Below are 22,350 nucleotides of genomic sequence, written 5' to 3' on the forward strand. Positions count from 1 at the left end.
CTTGATCATTCCCTTCGTCGACATCCATAATATTCTGGGGTCCTGCACCGAATTCACATTTATCCGTAGGAATACCGTAAGAGCTTCTTTGATTTGTGTAATGAATTCCTTGTTATTAAGCAGCATCGTGTTAAATCGCCATCTTGGGGCTCGGGATGATAGTATACCAAATGTTCCTTTTAAGAGTAAATAACAGTGATCAGACAATGCATTGGGTATCATTTCCACATCGTAGTTATCAAATAGTCTCGGGGTTGTGAAAACGTAATCTATTCTGGATAATGTATTATGTCTCGCAGATCGACAAGAGTACTTCCGGGTCATGGGGTTGAGTGAACGCCATAAGTCATTTACACCTGTAATCTTCGACCAATCCTTTAATGCATTAGATGCATTTTTTTGTTCATTGGAAAAGGAGGGGTTTGATTTGTCCATCCTTGGGTTCCAAATGGCATTAAAATCCGCACCGATTATAAATGAGTATTCGGGAAGGTCTAACATTGCTCTGGTAAGTGTAGTGAAGAAACTAACTTCGTATAAATTTGGGGCGTATACCGCTACCAACGCTATTTTTCTGTTCTTATGTAAAATCTTAGCTATAGTTATCCGACCATCTGCATCAGACCATACTCCCTTCAATTCAATATTCAACTTCCGTCTAACGACTATGGCTACTCCCCGAGTTCTCGTTCCAAAGGAAGAGTGACTGATGTTATGATATGTGTTGTCCGCTAACATATCTATGTCTTTCTCTAAAATGTGCGTTTCGCTTAGCAGAGCTATGTCCACCTGTTCTTTTTTCATCAGTGTGAGCACGCTTTTTCGTTTGTGTTGTTTATTTATTCCACCAGTGTTCCATATCATTATGTTCAAACTAGCCATAATCTATACATGTTGTTGTATGGTTGTTGGTAATGCAATATTTTTTTTGACGCTTCTATTGAGGCTAATGTGGGCAGGTCTCTAAATGGCTGGAATAAGGAGGAGGTGAACGGAGGGGGGAGGGGGTGAAGTACATAAAACAAAATAACCCTGCCGTCTTGTACAGACGGGTTACACATAAAACACATACGGCCCATCCCTAATGGATGGGCTAAAATGATTAACATCGTTCCAGTGAAGCTGAGAGGAGTCCCGCCGCGGGAGAGTAAAAGGCCAATCTATCGAGTGATAAAATCGGCCCCTCTCCGCACACCCCCCCCATCCCCACACCGCCGTATCAATTGGTAGTAAATAGTTACAAAACCCAACAGTACTGGAGCTTCACTCCTTGTCTGTAGGTGTAATTTCAATCAGATATTTAAAGATAATATAGGCTACTCGCATCCGATAATTTGACCAAAAATAGTATGACCATTTTCTTCTGTTTAATCCCCCCCACCTATTACTACCATTATTTTTGTCCACATATTGTGGCCCTTATGGATTTAAAGGAAAAATTGCAATCAGGAGAAAAATAATAATAATAATAATAATAATAATAAACTATGGGAATTAATCATATTTTTTGTGTATATATTCAAATTGGAGTTACATTGGTCTGTTTGTTTGTCTGAATTGCATGAATACGGTGTAATAAATAATAATAATAATAATAATAATAATAATAATAATAATAATAATAATAATAATAATAATAATAATAATAATAATAATAATAATAATAATAATAATAATAATAATAATAATAATAATAATAATAATAATAATAATAATAATAATAATAATAATAATAATAATAAAAAAAAAAAAAAAAAAAATAATAATAATAATAATAATAATAATAATAATAATAATAATAATAATAATAATAATAATAATAATAATAATAATAATAATAATAATAATAATAATAATAATAATAATAAGACAAAGATAGTTGTACCACTGATCTATAATCATGATTTTGAATCCATTGTTTGATATCTGAAGGAGTTAAGAGTATTTAAACCATAAATCACGTGACTAAAGCATATCATGAAACTGTATAGCCCATATCAGATAAAGTGATACAAATTAAATTAAAAGAAAAGAAAAAAAAAGAAGAAATGTGGGAGAGCCCGGGAGATTACGGTGACTATAAAAAAAATATCATCCTAACCATGAACTACTGTAGCACTCCATAGGTTATAGATATGCTTGCCATAGTTTTATCCGGACTACTCCATTCCAACTCATTGTGGGGGTTGGGGGGAGCCCCAATATTTGTGTCTGAAATCAAAGCTGGACATTTCAATCATAAAAACTAGTCTTTTAATACATAATAATTAATAACCTATACCAGTATAATGTGAAGTGAGCCAGTAAAAAAAAATGGGGAGGAAAAAAAGAAAGAAAAAAAAAAAAAAAACAAGCAACAAAACGAGAGAGAGAGAGAGAGAGAGAGAGAGAGAGAGAGAGAGAGAGAGAGAGAGAGAGAGAGAGAGAGAGATCTCAGTCCGTTCTGCATGAGCGCATTCCATCAGTCCGATATGTGTTGGGTGGGCAGTACCTTTAATCCCCTTCTTTCAGAAAGTCTTCCGCTTCTTGTGGGGTCTTGAAAGAGTGGTCCTCGCCGTTGTGTGTAATGGTTAGTCTCGAAGGGAAGCGCATTTTAAATCGTATCCCTTTTTTGATGAGCTGATCACACACGGTGTTGTATTTACGTCTTTCCATCCTGGTCTGATAGGAGATGTCTGGTCTGATCAGAAGTTTATTGCTGATAGGAGATCGTTTCCGGTGATGATGTCAGTGTGAGAGAGACGCTTCTGCTGTTCTCCCCAAACCCCACCGAGAAAATGTTAGTTTAAACACTACTTATAGTCAACAAAGTTTTAATCCATGGTAGAGTTGAAGTAACCCTAATAATGTCAACCAACGAGGAAAAGAAGAAGAAAGGACAAGGACGCGCCACAATTGAAACTCGCTCAGCGACAAACAAACAGGACAACGCCGACGTTGAACTTGAACCTGGCGCTGCGGGTGGCTGCGACGAGGAAAGTAAATGGGAAAACATCGCTGCCCGTGTGGTTCGCGATGTGACTGAAAAGTTAAGTGCCCTGATGGACCTAAAGCTTACTGCCCTGACTGCAACACTGGAGGGCTTTAATAGCCGACTGTCAGACAATACCAAACGCATTACAGAGGCGGAATCCCGCATCTCAGCGGCCGAGGACAACTCATCAACAATAGAAAACAGACTGAAAAAGCTGGAAAAAACAGTGACGACTTTGCAACAGCGGGCGGAAGATGCCGACAATCAAAGCCGACGTGAAAGCGTTTGTATTATGGGTTTGAAAGAGGGGACAGAGGGCACACAACCTGTTAAATTCTTCGAGACCTGGCTTCCAACTCTGCTTAATATCGATACAGAAAAAGGCAGTGTGAAGATTGACAGGTGTCGCAGGGCTGCAGGAAACATCCAGCCTGATAAAACCAGACCTGTGGTCATAAAATTTCAAACCATGCGAGATGCACAACGAATTATGACAGCAGCACGGGCGAAAGGCGTACTGAACTACGAGGGCTTGACCTTACTCCTAAAACCCACCTCACCCCTGCCCACTTTGACAACCTAGGATGGCTTAGAGTAGACGACAGAGTACAGCAACTTGCAATGGGCCTGGTCTACAAGATACACTACACCACTAAGATACCCATGTACATGTCAGAATACTTCCCAAAGGTCAGTGAATACCACGACCACAACACCAGAGGGAGTTCCACAAATCATGTTCAACCCAGATCAAATCATTTAAAAAGTAAAAAAAAAATTAAATTTATACTTTTTATTTTTTTTATATAGAAGAAAAATCATCATAATTTAAAAATGAGATTGCATAGGTCTATGAATCGATATCGCGATTTTGTTTCGATGAATTGCCCTACTGTGTACAGTAAGTTAGCTTGGTGATCATCATTGTGATGTAATATAAGCTAAGCTAAAGGTAGCTAAGAAATTGGCTAGCTACTGTTAGCATACAAGCTTTTACAAACACTGGACTTACTTCCACAACTTTTTTTCTGATCCAGATGCATAAGTCCTCTCCATGTTGCTGATTTATACTTCGGTCCTTTGGTGCAAAGTTTCATTTAGCCTACAGTGCTACTGCCTACACAGTAATGTTACTGACTGGGCTCTCCAAGCCCTCTCAAAGCAGGAAATAGGAAATAAGAAATCGTGTTCTCTGATTGGTGTAAAAAAAAAAAAGAGAGAGAGGAAAACATTTCTAATAAAAAAATATATAATTTTGTTTTAATAAAAAAATATATATATGTATACTAGTGAAGCACTGCCTCACTAGTAGTCATGCCATAACCTCCACTGCTGTATACATGTAAATGGAACTCCCTTGGTCGCCCTACTGAAACAGTAAAGGAGAGAGGGAGAATAGCAAGGTTTTTGAAGTACTTAGAATGAACAGAAGAGAGCGGGGAATGTTTGGTGTGTGTATGTGTGTGTGTGTGTGTGTTTGTGTGTCTGCTGCCCACACACAGTGGCGGGGCCACTCCGGAGAATAATGTGGTGTGTGTGTAATCTGTTTTCCGTCTAAGCCTATTTATTTCTCTCTCTCTCTTCTTTCTCTCCTATTTCTTCTTCTTCTTCTACCTCTTTTTTCTTTCACGCTCTCTCTGTCTCTCTCTCTTTGTCAGAAGCAGAGCAGTCAAACTGTGCAACCTGCTGATTGTGTGTGTGTGTGTGTGTGTGTGTGTGTGTGTGTGTGTGTGTGTGTGTGTGTGTGTGTGTGTGTGTGTGTGTGTGTGTGTGTGTGTGTGTGTGTGTGTGTGTGTGTGTGTGTGTGTGTGTGTGTGTGTGTGTGTGTGTGTGTGTGTGTGCGTGCGTGTGGTTTTCCTTGGCCTGGCAAAGAGGGACGGAGACTCCTGGAAGACCTGGAGGAGTCGTGCAGCTTGCCCTGGGGCTAGATGTACCCAGGTGATGGACCTCATAAGGGACTGGGCCCATCTTGCCATTTTGCCAAGAGCTTGCTGTTGGATGAAGGGAGGAGCAACAGGCCTTTTTAGCTAGTCTCTAACCTCCAGTGCAGTTGGTCATACCGGGCCTTCTGACCTTTCTGGGCCTCACACAGCTTGACCTCTGCCTCCTCCTGGGCCCTCATTTATCAACGTTGCGTACGCACAGATATGTGCGTAACCCGTGCGTACGATCATTTCTAAGCAAAGTGTGTGACTTATCAATTTGAACGTGTGCTCGACTTTGTGCGTATATTTACGCACAGCTCAGGGCATGCGTACCTGGCGCCCGGCGGTAGAATATGGATACTGCATACGGACGGCATTATGCTTTCATCAGTTTCATGCATTAGTTTCAACGCGGAAATAAGCTTTCGTTCATTAGTTTGACTGACGTGTTCTGTATGACCCCCGTAATTCATTATAGTTACTTGTAAAATAGCAACAGTAGTGTAATTATGGTCAAAACCCTATAAATAGCATTTGGAATAATAGGTCTTTCTGAATGAATGAATGCAGCATGGTTTATATATAGCGTTATCGGAATATACGGGGTGTACTGACTGCGCTCCGCATAACTCAACTTGTTATTATTTTGCGCATAGATTGCAGAAATACGGGAACGTTTTGATTATATTTAAAAGTGCTTTGCCATTGTTAAACGAAATAAGTGGAATTTGTAAGCTAGGGATGCTCGATATTGGCTTTTTTACCGATACCGATATTCCGATATTGTCCAACTCTTAATTTCCGATACCGATATCAACCGATATCAACCGATTCCGATATATGCAGGGTTCCCCCCCCCCCCCCCCCCCCAAAACTGAATAATTTCAGGTAACTAATAATTTCACTGGATATATATATAACAAATATTGTTATTTTTTTTTATTTTTTTTTTAAACCGATACAGATATTTTCCGATATCACATTTTACTGCCGATATCGGCCGATAATATCGGTCGGCTGATAATATCGGACATCCCTAGTGTAAGCAGAATACAAGTCATATGAACACGCACAATATAGTGTTCTTCCCCCTTCCTACTGTATAAGAAAGAATTAAAAACGCATTGCAACGAGAACAGAGGTTATTTGTTGAGTTTATGTGTATTACAAAACCCTTGCAATAAATGTGTCTTAAATGAATGAAAAGCATACATGCTCTGGATATACAGGTAGCATATATTGTGTGGGTGATATGACTTGTATTCTGCTTACATAACTTCGAAATTCCACTTATTTCGTTTTACAATGTCAAAGCCTTTTAAATATAAATCAAAACATTCCCATATTTCTGCAATCTATGCACAAAATAATAACGAGTTGAGTTCTAACAAAGAACGTATTACATGCTGGGTAGGCTGATAGAGTAAACTGTAAATGAAATAGCCTATAACATTATAAAGGATAGGCTATAATAGCAGGGTCTTCCCAAACTTTATTCCCCAGAGCCCCACAATTCCTTGGAGACATAGGAATATGATATGATATAAGGTATACTGGTCCTTCCGCAAGGAGATTTAGCCCACAGCGGATAGCCATTAAATGCCATTTGAGAATATAGGCTATTAATGCAAAACGACGGCCTATAGCCTATACATATTATTTAATGTTTTCATAAGCGTAAAGATACAACAGCTAGATTAACGATCAAGTTAGTTTACTGTGCAGGCTTCGCAGGCCCGTGCCATGTGTTATATATGCGCAAGTTACTGTTGCATAATGTAGGCTATGGCTGCTATTATATGTAATTCATATAGGCTACCTAATACCGACAACAAAATAGATTGTATGCCTCTACAAATCATATTATACCCGGTAGCCAATCGAACGAAACTAATAAGGCATTCATATTCCAGCATGGTTATAATGACACACCAACGCCAAACAGTGGTTAACGGTCTTTATTAGTATTTTGAGCTGTCCAGGCAGAATTGCAGCAATGGTCTTAGGGAGTCGTTGATATCTGACATCACCGTGTACAAGTCCGACAGCCTTTTATTTATCCCATAACACGGATTGTGTCTTCTTGGTTCGACAGCGCCTCCGTGAACAATCTCCCTCTCAGTGAAATTTCTCAGAGTTTGCTCGGGTTAGACCATTATTTCACATCCCATGTGGGGTGTTTCATTACCATATATGGATAATCATGCACGAGCATTGACGGTAAGAACAAATGGTATTTATCAATACGGAGTGTGCGTAGGACCAGGCATGCGTTCTTCATGGGACGGGGTTGCACTACGTGCAAGCCCAGATAAGTACTCGCTATTTGCATATCAATAGCGCCGGTCGTCAGCTGTGTTAAATACGTTCTCAGATACATTCACACCTAACTTGTTGTGAATGACATGTGTTACATTCCATTCGTAGAGGCAATTAGGCACTGTCTTTAGTCTGTGCTCAAGCGAGGGGACATTAAATGCGCATTCGCGGGAGCGCACGTGCACGTGGCGCCATTAGGTGCGTGCAATCCCAGATGATTTCAATAACGCACCACTGCGTAGGACCCGTGTACGCACGGTTGATAAATCCCGGTATTTCTGTGCGTACACACATTCTAAATTCAGTGCGTAGGAACGGAAATAGAACACTTTCTACGCAACGTTGATAAATGAGGGCCCTATCTGGCCAGCCGATCCCTCATCTCAAGCACAAACTGCACCACCCCTCTGTCACTTGAATGGGTGGAAGGACCCTCCCAGCTTAAATGGGGAGAAACCTGTTGAGGCCCGGGGAACTTCTCAGTAGGCGAAGACCAGAAATGGGAGGGAGCGATTCCAGTCTGTGCCAGTGTCATCCACAAAATTCTGTAACATCCACTTCAGTGTCTGGTTGAACCTTTCGATCAACGCATCCATGTGTGGGTGGTAAGGGGTGGTTCTAATCACTGAGATGCCCAGTTGATTGTGGAAGAGCTGCATCAACCAAGAGTTCCTTTAATGGTTGTGTCATAAAAAATCATAAAAGGTTGTCACCAAATAGTAGGATAATGTGATAGATTCAGTATAACCATCATAGACACAATATTAAGTATTGTCTTGTGACACGCTCATCCAACCAATCACAGGAGCTCTCCAGGAAAGTCCTCTTCTTCACTGGACACAGTGCCTTTCAATAAAACACATGGGAGGGACAAGAGAAGAGAAACATGGACTAAATCACAACATGAGAAAACACACACTAGCTCTCTCTCTCCCTCCCTCCCTCTCTCGCTGGCTCCCTCTCTCTGTGTCCTTCTCCCTCCCTCTGCCTCTCTCTGTCTTAGTATCTTTCTCTCACTCTTTCTCTCTCTCCCCCTCTCTCTATCTCTTGTTATTAATCATCCAGGTTTAGAGTTAGCACTCTGTCACAAGAAACACACACAAACACTAACACAAATACACACATAAACAATATACACACATGTGCACACGCACACACACAAATGCACACAAACACACACACACACACATACACACACAGTAATCCCTCTGAGTTCTCAGAGTGAAAGCAGTCAGACCACACCAGCCGAACAAATCTGGATCAGCCTCTCTGGGATCAGTCTGGACAGGACAATACAAAGAGAGAGAGAGAGAGAGAGAGAGAGAGAGAGAGAGAGAGAGAGAGAGAGAGAGAGAGAGAGAGAGAGAGAGAGAGAGAGAGAGAGAGAGAGAGAGAGAGAGAGAGAGAGAGATATGTTTTGTAAAGACTTCCAAGTGGTCGGTAGGAACTCAAGGGACTTGCAGCAGAAATGCATTAGACCACAAGTATCTTCCAGAGGACAGGTGTGATATCAGATTCTCAATAAGGGCCTTATAGATAAACAAACACATATGGCACATCTCTCAGACAGATAAGATATAATGTACTGTAAGTGTGAGTAATAGTTGTTAGGATGAATGATTTAGATATAATGTGAACCAGTTTCAATGTGGATTTTGCAGCCTAACATTCGACAAGTTAGAAAACCACTGACCAGCATGTATTTAGTATTCTGTCCAGGCTCTGTGTGTGTGTGTGTGTGTGTGTGCGTGTGTGTGTGTGTGTGTGTGTGTGTGTGTGTGTGTGTGTGTGTGTGTGTGTGTGTGTGTGTGTGTGTGTGTGTGTGTGTGTGTGTGTGTGTGTGTGTGTGTGTGTGTGTGTGTGTGTGTGTGTGTGTGTGTGTGTGTGTGTGTGTGTGGTGTGCGTGTGCGTGTGCGTGTGCGTGTGCGTGTGCGTGTGTAAATGCATGTGGTAACTTTGCCTTCTCAGCACGTTCTCACTGCACCATGCAGACCACCTGCCTAACCATACAGCCAGTCCAAATGCAACGGCCAAATGCATTATGATTCAAGATTCAAGAAGTTTATTTGTCACATACATACCAGGGCATACAGTCAAATGCGGGTGGTCATGCCCGCATCGATTGTGCAATAATACAATAATAAAATAGACATAAAAAAGAGGTAATAAGAAGACATAAGATGTGCATGATAAAATGTTAAAATGCTAGACATGCTAAATTCCTGAGAAGGCACTGGTTCCTATGTACTGTACACTACTATACAATATACAATTTTAACTCCGTCATTCTGCTATATATATGATATCTAACTATACAAGAACCACATCTGTTCTTTCCTTAAAGTGACTTTTATATTCCTCATATTCCTTTAAAGTGACTTTTCCATTTAGTTTAAAGTGACTTTGTTTAAAGCGATTGCAGCATGTGTGTGTGTGTGTGTGTGTGTGTGTGTGTGTGTGTGTGTGTGTGTGTGTGTGTGTGTGTGTGTGTGTGTGTGTGTGTGTGTGTGTGTGTGTGTGTGTGTGTGTGTGTGTGTGTGTGTGTGTGTGTGTGTGTGTGTGTGTGTGTGTGTGTGTGTGTGTGTGTGTGCGTGCGTGTGTGTGTGTGTGTGCATGCGTGCGTGCGTGTGTGTGTGTGCTCATGTGTGCTTGTGAGTGGAGAGTTCAGTGTTCTGATGGCCTGGTGGAAGAAGGTGAGCCAAAGTCTCTCTGTTCTTGTTGTGTGTGTACGTAGGCGTTTGCCTGACCGCAGCAGCTTGAACAGACTGTTCTTGGGGTGGTGAGGGTCTTTCATTATTCTGCAGGCTCTGGATTGGCACCTCCTGTTATATAAGTCCTGCAGGGGTGGTAGTGCAATACCCGTAATACGCTCTGCTGAGCGCACCACTCTCTGGAGTGCCTTCCTGTCCTGTGCCGTGCTGTTACCAAACCAGGCAGTAATGTTTCCAGTCAGAATGCTCTCTACAGCCCCGGAATAGAAGGAGTGGAGTATCTTCCCCGATACTCTGAACTTCCTTAACTGCTCCCAGCCGCCAATCACCAAACCAACTGGCACTGAAAGTTAATAGGGACCTGGGGAGGGGGGGTGGGTTGCAGGAGGAGAAGAGAGGAGAGGAGGAAGATGAAGAGAGGAGAGAAGGAAGATGAGGAGAGGAAGAAGAGGAGTAGGACAGGAGAGGAGAGGAGGGAGAAGAGAGGAGGGAGAAGAGAGGAGGAAGAGGAGATGAGGAGAGGAAAGGAGAGGAGGGAGATGAGAGGAGGAAGAGGAGATGAGGAGAGGAAAGGAGAGGAGGGAGATGAGAGGAGGAAGATGAGGAGAGGAGGAGATAGGAGAGGAGGGAGATGAGAGGAGGAAGAGGAGATGAGGAGAGGAAAGGAGAGGAGGGAGATGAGAGGAGGAAGATGAGGAGAGGAGGAGATAGGAGAGGAAGGGAGAGGAATGCGTGGGAGGAGATGAGGAGAGGATGAGAGAAGAGAAGATAAGAGGAGGAAGGAGAGGGGAGGAGAAGAAGAGAAGAGAAGAGAAATTAAGATTGGAGGGGAAGAGGAGAGGATGAGAGAAGAGAAGAAAGGATGAGTAAGGGGAGGGGAGAAGACGAGAGAAGAGGAGAGGGGAGGAGAGATGACTTGAGAGGAGGGGAGGGAAGAGTGTTTTCTCAGCAAAGGGGACAAGTGTGTGTGTGGATATGAATTAGGGGTGCACCGATATATCGGTCGGGTATCGGTATCGGCCGATAAGTGCCTTGTTGACTGCTATCGGCCTATCGGCCGATAAGCTCAAATGTGCCGATAGCAGTCGCCGATAAATACCCATCAATTTGTGTAGCGTCAAAAGGCACAAAAAAAAAAGTTCACTCGCGACCTATCTGCACAACGCCCGCCGTCCCCCACACACACACACAAGCTACTGCATCAAAGTAACTAGTACTTATGATTAACAAGGCATTCGTTTTGTGGCATTAGCGTTATATAGTTAGTGTTACACGGACAATAACATCAGCATATTATTATTACCCATAGCAGCAAGGCATTACTCCGAGTCCGTTCATTAGCTACCGGGAGATGCAAGACTTACGTTACTGGTGAAAATGTGATTTGCGTTGGAATACTCCTTTGTCAACTTGCTGTACTTTGCTTGCAGGTCTGCAGCCATTATTATGAATAGCCCCAACTTTAGCCAAGGTAACGTTATGGCTAAACCTTTAACAATAGTTAACGCTAGCTTTCGGTTAGCTGTTCAATGCTATTAATAACACAACTCCCCGTCAACACCCTCTCTCGGGAAGATGGCATTTAAGAAAGTATCTGCTGTTAAAATGAAGTGTTACACGTTCAATAACAAGCATATTATTTACCCGAAGATAGCAGTAAACAAGGCATTACTCCGTTAGTCCGTTCATAGCTCGGTTCCATTCCGTTGCTCATTCCGTACCCAACTACACATTCTGCAATCTGTTAATAAAGTTTTCAACCAGACAAATGTATAGAAAGGCTTTGTTTTATTATAACATTTGTTGCAGTAAAATCATTATGTCTCATTTGGTCATGCGTGGAGCGCCGGTCGGCGGGCGCCGGGCCGGGCAGCTAACGTAGCTACGTTAAGTGTGTTCTTCTGCTCTCGCAAACAGAACAATGGCGGCATGCCCGGAAGTAGAAAAATGTATAAACGCTTGCCGATTGGTGGTAAGGACAGCAGGAGGTGGGTGCTAGCGGTGTGGCGTAATTGGCCGAATCGACTGTCAATCAAAATGGTTCCATTGCATTGGTTGAAAGCTCTGGTTGAGAGAATAGTATCCCGCTGCAGGCCGCAAGAATGGTTCCATTGCATTGGTTGAAAGCTCTGGTTGAGAAAATTGTATCCCTCTGCAGGCCGCAAGACGATACTGGGAGAGAGATAGTGATACCATAAACATATTTCTTGATGTTTCCTTTTTTTAAGTAAGTAAAGAGGCCTACAAATACAAACATACACATACAAATATACAGTAGTTTCATTAAAAAAAAAAAAAAAAAAAAAAAAAAAATTACAAATACTTATATACAAATATACAAATATCGGTATCGGTATCGGTATCGGCCGATAGTGTTAGTTGAACAATCGGTATCGGTATCGGTGGCCAATTTTCATATCGGTGCATCCCTAATATGAATACATGATTGTAATTAGTTAGTTACTAATTAGATTGTTACCATTATGATCTATTTTTCAAAACACCACCTACCAAAAGAAATGGCTAATGGAGACATGATGCATTATATTCTATCTCACCCAGAATCACAATAGGAAGCCAAGGAAAATGTAATGTTTTAGCGAATTTGCGCACCAGACAGGAAGCTACAGTAGCCACTGTGCCAAACTCACCACGACGCAGCTCAACTAGACCCTGGAGATTTACATGACTTGGTTTATGGCAGGAGCAAGGTTTCTTCTACAAGGTGAAAGACTTTGTCAGTGAACATCTTTCTGTGTTATAGTGATGTGCCTTTTCAAGCGTTTACAATGTCCATGCAGGGGCATTTGCTTTGTTAATCCAGGTTGTTAATCCAGGGGGCATTTGCTTTTTAATCCAGGGTGTATTTGCTTTGTTAATCCAGGGGGCATTTGCTTTGTTAATCCAGGTTGTTAATCCAGGGTGCATTTGCTTTGTTAAAACGTAAGGTTACGTATTAGATCCCCAATTATCATATCATGGGGTATCATTGGAAAGCCACACTCATTGTGCAAAGATTTTCGAGATCGCCAAATGATTGACGGACCTAGAGCCCCGGGAGTCGGGGGTGGTAATGTGTACTTTTGCGTACTTTGGGGCACGCCTCACATATCGGCATGTAACTCGAGAATCACTGAACGGATTTTGTCACCTGGAAGGGCAATCGACAGGCAACAAATAGGGCTTTAATTATATCTATTTTGTGTTAAAAGAAATGCACACCCGAGCCACTAGAGGTCTGCAAAGAATCGTCCACATGTGGGCCCTTGGATGTTAAGAGTTCAATGTTTTTAAATATTTTTTTTTGTAGCCAAGAGTAAAGACCATAACCCTATCAAAAACAGTAGTCAAAGTGTATATTTTCATTTTTACCGATGTTTTATACGATTTATCGGAAATACTAATTTATCGGAAAATGCTAATTATCGTAAAAACCGCAAGGAAATTACTAAATCCAGATTCAACCCTGCCATTGGAAAGAGGAGCATTTTCCCTATCCATAGATGTATGATTTGGCCATAATAAGGTCAAGGTCAAGTTCAAGGTCAAATATGAATTTATAATTAAAATCGATTATCATTAATTACTGTATCTACAAATCCTTCTGTTTAATCATCTTCCCGCGGTTCATTTGCTTAGATTTTATGTACACATGATCTCAATAAGGTGGTAAATGAGCTCAGTGAGCATTTTCTCCTACCCGTATCAATTTTTGATCAAAGATGCAAAAATCATAAATCATAATTTATATTCTCCTTTGTTTCATTACAATTTACTCAAGCCTAGTAACAGACACAATATTTCTGACACTGGAAATACATACCCACAGGTCCCTAGATGGTCCTAGATACCAATAACATGCAAATTGACCTTGCAGAAGTGGAGCAATCTTCCATTTACTTAGGCATGTACCTTTAGGCGAAATACGGTTTACGCCGGTTTACAGTTTATCAGGTTAATCCAGGGTGCATTTGCTTCGTTGATCCAGGGGGCATTTGCTTTGTTAATCCAGGGTGCATTTGCTTTGTTAATCCAGGGGGCATTTGCTTTGTTAATCCAGGGGGCATTTGCTTTGTTAATCCAGGGGGCATTTGCTTTGTTAATCCAGGGGGCATTTGCTTTGTTAATCCAGGTTGTTAATCCAGGGTGCATTTGGTTTGTTAATCCAGGGTGCATTTGTTTTGTTAATCCAGGGTCCGTTATTTGTCAATCTGGAGCCCTGCTAGTGGATCAATTGAAATGGGTGAAACATAGTTATGGTGTTAGTGTGTGTGTTTGTGTGTGTGTGTTGATCAGAACAACTTTGGGGGAGGGAGAGAGATAGGGGGGAGACAGAGATGGATATAAAGAAAGTGAAGAGAGTAGAGAAAAGAGAACATCAGGAATGAGACCGTTCGGGAATGAGACCCATTATGTTTTCCAATCCAGTTTGATGTTGTGGAACACTTTACATACCTAGGGGTGCAGATCATGCCTAGGCTAGAGCATGTGGCTAATGCTAATTATGAACCCATGATGCTTCAAATTTACGAGTCAATTGAGAGATGGCAATCCACTGCCAATGGGTCTCATTCCCAAACGGATTTACGACCAAAAATGTCCTCTTAGGCAGATTTCTGCCCATTTAAGACATATTAGGGCTGGTAGTGCGATTCCCCAAACATCATAATCTCATTCATACAGTCAGACAGTGTGTGTGTGTGTGTGTGTGTGTGTGTGTGTGTGTGTGTGTGTGTGTGTGTGTGTGTGTGTGTGTGTGTGTGTGTGTGTGTGTGTGTGTGTGTGTGTGTGTGTGTGTGTGTGTGTGTGTGTGTGTGTGTGTGTGTGTGTGTGTGTGTGTCACGTCAAGTGTACATACATAAATGCATATCAAATCATACAGCATATAAAATCATAACAAAGAGACAACAAGACGAGGCCAAAAGCAAGGATAACAAATAAATTAAAACACATACAACTTCATTGACAAAGGTTGGTTCAAGGTTTTAAATGATGCAACAGAGAGGAGAATCTCAAGCTTTAAGGACTGTTGGAGTTCATTCAATGAGCTAGGGGCATCATAGCAAAATGCAGATTTACCCTGTTCCGAAAGAAGTCTGGGGACTGTAAGGACCAGCCAGTCACTAGAACGGGTTCCATAGGTTACAAAATCCCATTCCAATAATGATGTAGTATAAGGAGATAGCTTACCAATAAGGGACTTAAAAATGAATGAATATAACTTAATCTGTGTCATGGGCCAGTTTATAAATGGTAAATGGTAAATATAGCGTTTTTAATCCAAAGTGCTTTACAATTTTTGTTCCTCACATTCACCCATTCACTCACACATTCACACACCGGCAGCGGAGGCAACCATGCAAGGTGCCGACCTGCTCATCGGGAGCAGTTAGGGGTTAAAGGAAAACTCCAACATTTTGGGAAATGAGCTTATTTGGCATCTACCCTGGAGTTAGACAAGAAGATACATACCCTTTTTCTTCTCTGTGCATGCAGTAGGAGTAGGAAGACACGCACCGTTAGCCTAGCTTAGCGTCAGTCACTGGAAGTAGGTTCCTCCATTAGCCTAGTTCCAAACGTCTTCCTACTCCTACTGCATGCACAGAGAAGAAAAGGGTATACATCTTCTTGTCTAACTCCAGGGTAGATGGCAAATAAGCTAATTTCCCAAAAATGTTGGAGTTTTCCTTTAAGTGTCTTGCTCAAGGACACTTTGACACACTGCCCGACTACCAGATGACAGCTCTACCTCCTGAGCCCACCCCCGATAAATGCATTTAGGATATATCTTCCATATCCAGTATCTTTGCTATTAGCAAATTCAGGGGGCAGCCAGGAATTTAACCCAGGTCACCCAGACCACAGGTGACAGTGCTGTAACCAGTCAACTAAATTACTGACCCGTTAGCCAAGGGCTAGCAAGTCTAAGCATCCATGGTTGTTACAATATTATCTCTCAGGGTTACCTACTTTGCAGTCAGGTGATCTTGCTCAAGGGCTTTCAGACAGAGATGACATGTGATGCGGCGATGCACCAACCACCCCTCAGTCGCCACTAACAGCTGCTAGCGCCTGGGATCAAACCAACAACCTTTCAATTACAGTACTTCTGGGCCTCTGGGCTAAGCTTTAGACGTTGTGTTGTCATGGAAACCAGCCTCCCTACCTCCGTCCTATCCTCCACTCCTCTCTCTCCTCCATCAGGCAATTCTACTGAGAAAGAGAGAAACAGAGAGAGAGACAGAGAGAGAGAGACACACATCTTGTCAAGGTAAATAGGCAGTCAGTCTAAGTGTCTTTTCACACAGTTTTACTCATCTGTTCCTCTCTTCATCATTCCATCTCTCTCTCTGTGTTTCTCTCTCCCCTCTCTCTGTTTCTCTCTATGTCCCTCTCTCTCTCTCTCTCTCTCTCTGTGCGCATGCGTGTGTTTGGAGCGAGCTGAGCGAGACTGCGTGTGCGTGAGTTTCTAACTTTTTTCTAACTTTGTTGTGTTTAATGTTATGAATTAGAGTGTTGCTTATTTATTGTTAGGTTGCTGTCTTAGTGTTGTTGTGTTAAACGGAGTTTAGTTCGTCTCAGTCTGTGTGTCTCTGTCGGCCCTTATCTCAGCAGAGAGCAGAGAACCAACAACATGCAAATGGACCTTGTAGAAGTGGAGCAATCTTCCATTTACTTAGGTATGTATTTTTAGGCGGATTATCAGAAAATAGGGCTTAACAGGTTAACATAAATGGAGCCAGAGATGTGAGGAAAAGAAAGAGTTTGTTTGAACTTGTCAGGTTGAAGAACATCAACGTAATGTTAGTTCAGGAAATGCACAGCGACACCTTGAATGAGACTGACTGGAAGAGAGAATGGGATGGAGATGGTGTGTTGTCAAGTAAGAACAGTGGCGGGGTGTCACTACTCTTCTCCAAAAACGTTCTGCCAACATCTTGTGTGGTAGAGCAAATAATGAAGGGCAGATTGATGGTGATCAGAGCTAAATATGAGCATTGTAATCTAGCCCAGGGCATGGACTACAACTGAAAACTAGCAACCCTGCTAACGTTGGCATATTTACAGTTTTTAATTTGTATTCATTTATAAATGTATAACTGTTGATTAATATACACTGTCGCTGATTGCGTTTAAATGTATATGCTCCCAATCTAGGACCTGCCAGAATTCAGTTGTTAAGTGAACTCTTTAAGTCAGTGTGTGAACTTGAAGATTTTTTATTTTTAGGAGGAGATTTTAATGGTACAGAAAATGATCAGCTGGACAGAAATCATGGTGAACCTCATGGCCCTTCAAAGAGAGCCATACAGCAGATGATAGAAGCTCAACGTTTGAGTGATGTATGGAGAGAATTACATGACAAAAACAGACAGTACGGCCCCTGGAATAGAGGGATTCCCACCACAGTTTTATAGAGCGTTCTGGACTAAGTTGAAAGGAGATATCTTGGACATTTTCAATGAAAGCTCTTTTTTTGCCTCAGAGCTGCAGGGGGGCACTTCTGGCGCTGCTGCCAAAAAAAAGGTGATCTTCAGGAGATAAAAAATTGGCGTCCTGTGGCTCTGCTATGTTTGAATTATAAACTGTTGTCTAAAGTTCTGGCCAATAGACTGAGGAAGGTGATGGACCAGGTCGTCCACAAAACTCAAACATACTGTGTGGCCGGCAGGTCTATTGCTAACAATGTGTCACTGATTTGGGATCTTTTGGAAGTCTCTGATTCATTAGGCATAAATGCTGGTCTGGTTTCTTTGGACCAAGGAAAGGCATTTGACCGGGTTGAGCACCGTTACCTGTGGAAGGTGTTTGGTTCGGCCTCAGCCCTGGTTTCATTGCTAAGATCATGGTTTTGTATGAGAACGCTGAGAGTGTGCTGAAAATGTATGGTGGATTGTGTAAACCTTTTAAAACCACTCAGGGCATAAGGCAGGGCTGTTTGATGTCTGGCATGCTCTTTACACACTTGCTATTGAACCAATGCAATATTCGTTCATGTATTTGTTGAAGGCAGAGGTTCTGTGTAGGATTGTTAGTAACTGTCTAACTGCATATATAACTGTTTCCACCAATAACTGTCTAACTAAGAGGAGGATTAGGAGCAGGAGGAAGAGGAAGAGGAGGATGAGGAAGATGAGTGAAATCCTAAGAAATTAATAAATTACTATCAGCCAGTTTGGGTGGACAGGGGATTTGGAGCATCTGCTCACAGCTAGTGGAGTGCTACAGCCAGTGGACTCTGATCGCCCCCATGAGCAGCAGGCGTAGAGGACTGGGAGTTGCTGCGTATGGAGGACATGTCTATGCGGTAGGTGCACACGGAGATATTTCTATAGATATGTATCATTTGACTTGCAATGCTGCTGTGATGCCCTCATTTCCCTAAGTGGATTAATACAGTGTCTGCCTGCCTGCCTGCCTGCCTGAGCCACACACTAAAACATTCCTCTCATGTGTCCTGTCCTCAGGTGGGAGGGTTTGACCGTGGAGACAACCTGCGTAGCGCGGAGGCCTACAGCCCCTTGACTGACTCCTGAGAACGCTACTTTGGCATCGCGGTGCTGGACAACCTGCTCTTCGTGGTCGGAGACTACAATGACTTCACCACCATCACCAACGTGGAGCGCTACGACCAGAGCAGCGACAGGTGGACTATAGGAGGAGGAGGAGGAGGAGGAGGAGGAGGAGGATGAGGAGGAGGATTAGGAGGATGAGGAGGAGGAGCAGGAGGAGGAGGAGGAAGAGCAGGAGGAGGAGGAAGAGGAGGAGGATGATGAGGAGGAGGAGAACGATGAGGAGGATGAGGAGGAGGAGGAGGAGGAAGAGGAGGAGGAGGAAGAGGAGGAGGATGAGGAAAAGGAGGAGGAGGAGGAGGAGGAGGAAGAGGAGGAGGAGGAAGAGGAGGAGGAGGAGGAGCAGGAGGAGCAGGAGGAGCAGGAGGAGGAGGAAGATGAGGAAGAGTAAAAACAGGAGCAGGAGGAGGAGGAAGAGGAGGAGGAAGATGTGGAAGGGTAGGAGGAGGAGGAGGAGGAGAAGGATTAGGAGGAGGAGAAGGAGGAGGAGGAAGAGTAGAAGGAGGAGGATGATTAGGAGGAGGAGGAGGAGGAGGAGGAGGAGGAGGAAGATGAGGAGGAGGAGGAGGCGGAGGAGGAAGAGGAGGAAGATGAGGAGGATGAGGAGGAAGAGGAGGATGAAGAGGAGGAAGAGGAGGATGAGGAAGATGAGGAATAGGAGGAGGAGGAGGAGGAAGATGAGGAAGAGTAGGAGGAGGAGGAGGAGGAGGAGGAGGAGGAGGAGGAGGAGGAAGAGGAGGAGGAGGCAGCACGGGATCCATCTAAGAACCTTAAACATTTATTAGACCAAAAGAAATCCTAAGAAATTAATAAATTACTATGAGCCAAAGGTGGTGCATTTCTTTCTTCTAGTAATTCAGACACCAGAGCAGCGACAGGTGGACTATAGCCGAGGACATGAAGATCCAGCGCTATGGCCTAAGCTGCTGCATAATGCATGGCCTGCCTAACATGAGCCAGTACGCTGCTCCCCGTGGAGGAGGAGGAGGAGGAGGAGGAGGAGGATGAGGAGGAGGATTAGGAGGATGAGGAGGAGGAGGAGGAGGAGGAAGAGCAGGAGGAGGAGGAAGAGGAGGAGGATGATGAGGAGGAGGAGGAGAACGATGAGGAGGATGAGGAGGAGGAGGAGGAGGAGGAGGAGGAGGAGGAGGAGGAGGAAGAGGAGGAGGATGAGGAAAAGGAGGAGGATGAGGAGGAGGAGGAAGAGGAGGAGGAAGAGGAGGAGGAGGAGGAGCAGGAGGAGCAGGAGGAGCAGGAGGAGGAGGAAGATGAGGAAGAGTAAAAACAGGAGCAGGAGGAGGAGGAGGAAGAGGAGGAGGAAGATGTGGAAGAGTAGGAGGAGGAGGAGGAGGAGAAGGATTAGGAGGAGGAGAAGGAGGAGGAGGAAGAGTAGAAGGAGGAGGATGATTAGGAGGAGGAGGAGGAGGAGGAGGAGGAGGAGGAGGAAGATGAGGAGGAGGAGGAGGCGGAGGAGGAAGAGGAGGAAGAGGAGGAGGATGAGGAGGAAGAGGAGGATGAAGAGGAGGAAGAGGAGGAGGAGGAAGATGAGGAAGAGTAGGAGGAGGAGGAGGAAGATGAGGAAGAGTAGGAGGAGGAGGAGGAGGAGGAGGAGGAGGAGGAGGAGGAGGAAGAGGAGGAGGAAGAGGCAGCAGGGGATCCATCTAAGAACCTTAAACATTTATTAGACCAAAAGAAATCCTAAGAAATTAATAAATTACTATGAGCCAAAGGTGGTGCATTTCTTTCTTCTAGTAATTCAGACAATATTATCATTTTTAGTTTGTGTAATGTAATGTAATATCTGTTTTTAGTTTGTGTAATGTAATGTAATATCTGTTTTTAGTTTGTGTAATGTAATGTAATATCTGTTTTTAGTTTGTGTAATGCAATGTAATATCTGTTTTTAGTTTGTGTAATGTAATGTAATATCTGTTTTTAGTTTGTGTAATGCACATAATATGGGAACTTTTATCCATATGGTTGAGCCTGTTAGGAATTGCACCCCCAACCCAAGCAGATTGCAGATCACTCTCTCTATATGGAGGTAAAAAAGAAAATATGGTAAAAAATAATAGGCACAAAAGGGCAGGTGCTTGTGCACCCGTTGGGCTCTATGTGTGCACGTGCCTGCTCGCTGTGCCCTTGAGCAAGGCACCTCAGCTTTAACCGCTCCAGTGTTAGCTGCTCAGGGCCAGGAGTAGAGTGCCTGACCATAGTGTCTTTATACCTGTATCACTGGATATATAAATGCATATTAAATCAAATCAAATTGATTTGTAAAGCCCGAAATCACAAGTTAATGTCCCCATGGGCCGGACAAGTCTTCTTTAAACTATTCAAGAAGAAACATCCCAATAAATCAAGAACAAAAAACCCACCATGAAATCCAAAATAAATGTAAAGTAATAAATGCAACACTCCCAGACATACCCCAGCGAAGGTAAGGAAAAACCTAGCAATAGGAAAAAAGCACCACAGGCGATGTGGAGGAGAGAAACCTTAGAAGGGCCGTTCAAGGGGGGATCCCCCTTCTTGGATGTCGGTGATAATAGTGTTGCTATGGATGGGTGGAGAATAAAACAGGCGAATAGTTGGTATGTACAGTATGTACATATACGTGTAATAAAACACAAATATGTGCATGCAATAGCAACTGGGGTACATAAGAACATTTTTGAAACATTTAAATATATTACAACTCTACATAGATGTCATTAGCATTATACTCAGTAGAACAAATGTATATATCTTATACCCAGCTTAATCACTATATTAATATTACTATTGCACTTTACTGTTACATTTGCACTCGGTTGGATGCCCCACTTATTTTCATTGTAATGTACTTATGCTGTATGATGACAATACATTTCAATGTAATCTAATCTAACTGGTACTATGACCTGAATGATGGTCCTAGAGGTCAGTGATTTGATGCTCTTTTGGTGTTTTGGCGATGGTGGCGTAGGAGAGTGCTGTCTTAACGTAAGAGAGTGCCGTCTTAACAGGTTGTCGGAAATCTCCCATATAGGCATTGGATTGGGTGGAGAGCTGGTGACTGCATGCGAATGCCCTCGTATGCCCTGTGTATGGGGATTGGGGACCGATATAGAAACACACCTCTTCAATCAATATCTGAGATGCAAATAAATAAATAACCTTAATAAATATAATATTTATATTGTAGTGGGTTCTATAGAGACATAATTCCCCATGGTATTGTTTTGATGTGTTGATGGGGCACTGTCACTTTAAGGAGGTTGGTTTTGGGTTGGGCTGAGAGGAGACGCCCTGTGTGGGGTTTCATTGATAAATGTTTTATTACTACGAGCTTTCAGAAGCTAGCACGGCATAGTTCTGACAGCTGTCACTTGTGCTACTGCGAAATAAATGACACACGGCTTTGTGTTGTCAACTGATAGAAATTGTGCATTTCTCTATTCCGACGATTTCTACAATATAATATGTTACGACCCAAGGGCCGGTCCTGCTGACCGGCAGGAGAATAACATTTTATAAGAATAAGAACCCCGCTTTAGAACGCGTGGCGCCAGCTGAACACAACGGAGGGGAGGGGGAGAACCCCATCTTAGAATGCGTGGCGGCCAGAGGGAGGAACAAAGGGCCTCATTCAATGGAAAAGCAGAGAACTACGAGCTCTGGGAAGAGCGCATGCCATGCTGCATGCACGGTGCGGGACTGAAGGAGACGATCTTGGCAGCCCCCACGGGAGAACTGACGGCGGAAGAGCAAGCCCTGGACGACCAGCGTAACGCAGACGCGTACTGTGAGTTAGCGCCGCTGCTCGACGACACTGATATTCCGCGACACTAAAGACCGAGGCCGAG

This window comes from Notolepis coatsorum, assembly GCF_963971535.1.
Source record: "Notolepis coatsorum genome assembly, chromosome: 15".
NCBI lineage: Eukaryota > Metazoa > Chordata > Actinopteri > Aulopiformes > Paralepididae > Notolepis > Notolepis coatsorum.